Source organism: Rhinoderma darwinii, chromosome 5 (assembly GCF_050947455.1).
Source record: "Rhinoderma darwinii isolate aRhiDar2 chromosome 5, aRhiDar2.hap1, whole genome shotgun sequence".
Classification (NCBI taxonomy): Eukaryota; Metazoa; Chordata; class Amphibia; order Anura; family Rhinodermatidae; genus Rhinoderma; species Rhinoderma darwinii.
The window spans coordinates 296,650,462-296,655,662 of NC_134691.1; positions in this window are offsets into that span (position 1 = coordinate 296,650,462).

The window sequence follows — 5,201 nt, forward strand, 5'->3', positions numbered from 1 at the left end:
CCTGCACTATAATTGTACCTGTGTCGCAAGGACACAGGTACAATTAGAAGCAATGAATGACCGGGAACGTTCCGTGCCCGGCCATTCAGCGCCTTTCCACGAATGAAGCGACTGGTACCTTTTGTACCAGTGACGCTTCCATCGATGAAAGGCGCTGACTGACTGGCAGGGAAAGTCATCCTGCCCAGCCAATCAGCGCCTTTCATAGACGCCGCGTTCAACCCCCAGGAGACCTGCGCAGAAGAGAGCAGGTCTCCATGGCTGCCGGACGGCGTAGGAGCGGGAATAAGGTGAGTTTGAAATTATTATTTTTTTTAATTGTAATAGAAGTGTGGCTGTATCTGCGGGGGGGACTTTGTCTACGGGGGTGTCTATCTACAGGGGGACTATATCTACAGGGCTGGGCTATATACAGGGGGACTATAGCTACAGGGCTGGGCTATATACAGGGGGACTATATCTGCTGGGCTATATACAGGGGGACTATATCTACAGGGGGGCTATATACAGGCGGACTATATCTACAGGGGGGCTATATACAGGGGGACTATATCTACAGGGCTGGGCTATATACAGGGGGACTATATCTGCTGGGCTATATACAGGGGGACTATATCTACAGGGGGGCTATATACAGGGGGACTATATCTACAGGGGGGCTATATACTGGAGTGGGCTGTCTATAGAGCACCATATACAGGGGTGGGCTATATAGTATATAGCCCCCTGTAGATATAGCCCACCCCTGTATATAGTGCTCCATAGATAGCCCACCCCAGTATATAGCCCCCCCTGTAGATATATTCCCCCTGTATATAGCCCACCCCTGTATATAGCCCCCCTATGTATAGCCCACCCCTGTAGATATAGCCCCCCTGTAGATATAGCCCCCCTGTGTATATTCCAGCCCTGTGTATAGCCCAGCCCTGTGTATAGCCCAGCCCTGTAGATATGGTCCCCCTGTAGATATGGTCCCCCTGTAGATATAGCCCACCCCTGTATATAGTCCCCCTGTAGATATAGCCCACCCCTGTATATAGTATCCCACAAATAGCTCCACAGAAAGCCCACCCCTGTATATAGCCCCATTGTACATATAGTCCACCCCTGTATATAGTGCTCCACAGATAGCCCACCCTTGTATATAGTATATATGATTTTTTAGCATAAAATAGTATAAAATACTATTTAGTATAAAATTAATTTTATTGTGAATACCATACATAAAAACAAATAACCTACACATATTCGGTATCTACACGACCATAATAACCTGAGGAATTGATTTACCAGGTTATTCAGTGTAAAATGTGAACAGTGTAAAAAATAAACAAAAAAAATCCTGAAAATGGCTTTTGTTCTATAGTAACGCGAAAAAGAAATTATATAAATTACAGGGTAATATATATGTACCTTCAACCTGCACCGAAAAACAAGAACATTTCTTAAAACAAAGCCTCATACAGCCACGTCAATGAGAAAATGAAAAAGTTATGGTTGCTGAAAAGCTGAGAGGCAAAAATGAAAGCTATTCATTAAAGAGGCTCTGTCACCAGATTTTGCAACCCCTATCTCCTATTGCAGCAGATCGGCGCTGCAATGTAGATTACAGTAAGGTTTTTATTTTTAAAAAACGAGCATTTTTGGCCAAGTTATGACCATTTTTGTAGTTATGCAAATGAGGCTTGCAAAAGTCCAAGTGGGTGTGTTTAAAAGTAAAAGTCCAAGTAGGCGTGTATTATGTGTGTACATCGGGGCGTTTTTAATACTTTTACTAGCTGGGCGCTCTGATGAGAAGTATCATCCACTTCTCTTCAGAACGCCCAGCTTCTGCCTGATCACTGCTGTGACGTCACTCACAGGTCCTGCATCGTGTCAGACGAGCGAGGACACATCGGCACCTGAGGCTACAGTTGATTCTGCAGCAGCATCAGCGTTTGCAGGTAAGTAGCTACATTGACTTACCTGCTAACGCCGAGGCTGCTGCAGAATCAACTGTAGCCTCTGGTGCCGATGTGTCCGACACGATGCAGGACCTGTGAGTGACGTCACAGATCTGCACTGCCAGAAGCTGGGCGTTCTGAAGAGAAGTGGATGATACTTCTCATCAGAGCGCCCAGCTAGTAAAAGTATTAAAAACGCCCCGATGTACGCACATAATACACGCCCACTTGGACTTTTACTTTTAAACACACCCACTTGGACTTTTGCAAGCCTCATTTGCATAACTACAAAAATGGTCATAACTTGGCCAAAAATGCTCGTTTTTTAAAAATAAAAACGTTACTGTAATCTACATTGCAGCGCCGATCTGCTGCAATAGCAGATAGGGGTTGCAAAATCTGGTGACAGAGCCTCTTTAATGAATAGCTTTCATTTTTGCCTCTCAGCTTTTCAGCAACCATAACTTTTTCATTTTCTCATTGACGTGGCTGTATGAGGCTTTGTTTTAAGAAATGTTCTTGTTTTTCGGTGCAGGTTGAAGGTACATATATATTACCCTGTAATTTATATAATTTCTTTTTCGCGTTACTATAGAACAAAAGCCATTTTCAGGATTTTTTTTGTTTATTTTTTACACTGTTCACATTTTACACTGAATAACCTGGTAAATCAATTCCTCAGGTTATTATGGTCGTGTAGATACCGAATATGTGTAGGTTATTTGTTTTTATGTATGGTATTCACAATAAAATTAATTTTATACTAAATAGTATTTTATACTATTTTATGCTAAAAAATCACTTTTTATTTACTTATTTTTGCATAATTTTTTCTATTAACCCCTTAATGACCAGCCTATTTTAGACCTTAATGACCAGGCTATTTTTTGACGTTTTTCCATCGTCGCATTAAGAGCTATAACTTTTTTATTTTTGCATCGACATAGCTGTATAAGGTCTTGTTTTTTTGCGGGACAAGTTTTATTTTTTAATAGCACCATTTTGAGGTACATATTATTTATTGATTAACTTTTATTACCTTTTTTTGGGGGGGGATAGAAAAAAATCTGAAATTTCGCCACTCTTTTTTGCGTCCTAAATCTACGCTGTTTACCGTGTGGTATAAATAACACAATAAGTTTATTGAGCGGGTTGTTACGATTGCAACGATACAAAATTTGTATCGTTTTTGTATGTTTTACTACTTTTACACAGTAAAAACGCTTTTTTTTCAAAATTATTTGTTTTTGTGTCTCCATATTTGAAGAGCCGTAACGTTTTTATTTTTTCGCCGATGCAGTTGTATGAGGGCTTTTTTTTTTGCGGGAAGACTTGTAGTTTTTATTGGTACCATTTTGGAGTAGATGCAACTTTTTGATCACTTTTTAAGCACATTTTTTTAAAGTCAGGATTCACAGAAAACAGCAATTTTTAAATAGTTTTTTATTTAATTTTTTACGGCGTTCACCGTGCGGGTTAAGTAATGTAACAGCTTTATAGTCTGGGTCGTTACGGACGCGGCGATACCAAATATGTGTAACTTTTTAACTTATTTTGGTTTTTTAATAGTAAAGCATTTTGTAAGGGGAAAAAGTGGGTTTTTCATTTTTTTTTCAAATTTTTTTTTTAACTTTATTAAACTTTTTTTTTTACTTTTTTACTAGTCCCACTAGGGGACATTAATATGCGATTCTCCGATCGCTATTATAATACACTGCAATACTTTTGATCTAGCAGGCATTCAATACAGGCAGACCTGGGGGCCTTTTTTAGGCCCCCGGCTGCCATGGGAGACACAGACACTCGGCGATCTTATCGCCGGGTGTCGGTGGGATGAGAGGGAGCTCCCGCCCTCTCTCCAAAACCACTCAGATGCGGTGCTCGCTATTGAGCACCGCATCTGAAGGGTCAAACGGGTGAGATCGATACTAATATCGATCTCACCCGGCAGAGCAGGGACGCTCCCAGCCCTCAGCTGCCTCTGGCAGCTGAGAGCAGGGAGATTTGACAGCTCCTTGCTCTGTTTACTTATTCAGATGCCGCAATGTAAAAAGTCTATGGCATCGGAATAAGGCCCGTTAGTGGCCGACATAAAAAGACTATGGGCCGGTCACTAACGGGTTAATGTTTTTACTATTTTTTTTTTTAATCCCATAAAAGGATTACCATTTTACAACTTTCATTTAAATTTATAATGCATTAGCATACTCCTGCATGTTAATACATTATACTGTGTCACTATGACACAGGTTGCTGTTGGAGCAACATCAGTGTACCCTAACAGCAGGCTTACTGAACAGACAGCCCTGGGGTCCTTTATATATCCCTAGGGCTGACTGCAGTCCCCTTTGATAATGCTGTGGTCACGAACCGCGGCAATTAAAAGGTTTTAACGGTCGGGATCTGAGGTTGCTTTGATCCCAGCTGTACTCAAGACACATCTCTAAGAACAAGAGCTGTTAGTAACAGCCAGGGGCGTAGCTAAAGGCTCATGGGCCCAGATGCAAGAATTCTTACTGGGCCCCCCCCACCCCCGCAAACTTCTCATGGCCGACGGTCCGCAGCTTTCAGCTGCATCGCTGGGTCTCCTAAGTGGCCCAACAATGCAGCACTAGCAGCCGGGGCGTCACTAAGGCTGGGTTCACACACCCTATTTACGGACGTAATTCGGGCGTTTTAGCATTGAATTACGTCCGAAAATGCGGCTCAAAAGCGTTGACAAACATCTGCCCATTCATTTGAATGGGTCTTACGATGTTCTGTGCCGACGGTCATTTTTTTTTACGCGCCGCTGTCAAAAGGCGGCGCGTAAAAAAGACGCCCGCATCAAAGAAGTGCCTGTCACTTCTTCAGACGTAAATGGAGCCGTTTTCCATGGACTCCATAGAAAAACAGCTCCAATTACGTCCGTAATGGACGCAGCGAAAGACGCCTGCACATGCCATTACGTCCGGTGCTGTTTTCTCCTGAAAACAGCACCGTAATTTCAGCCGTAACAGACGCTGCCGTGTGAACATACCCTCAGGGCTTAAAATGTCAGGGGAAATAGCCAAAATACATATGTGTCAACCCCAAAAAAAAGTGTGTATATGAGACAGCATAGCATATCTATAGCACTACGACCCTATACACTATGGATAGGATTAGATACAGTGGCTGAGCAGACAGTATCACACATGATAGGATTAGATACAGTGGCTGAGCAGACAGTATCACACATGATAGGATTAGATACACAGCTCAGCACAGTATCACACA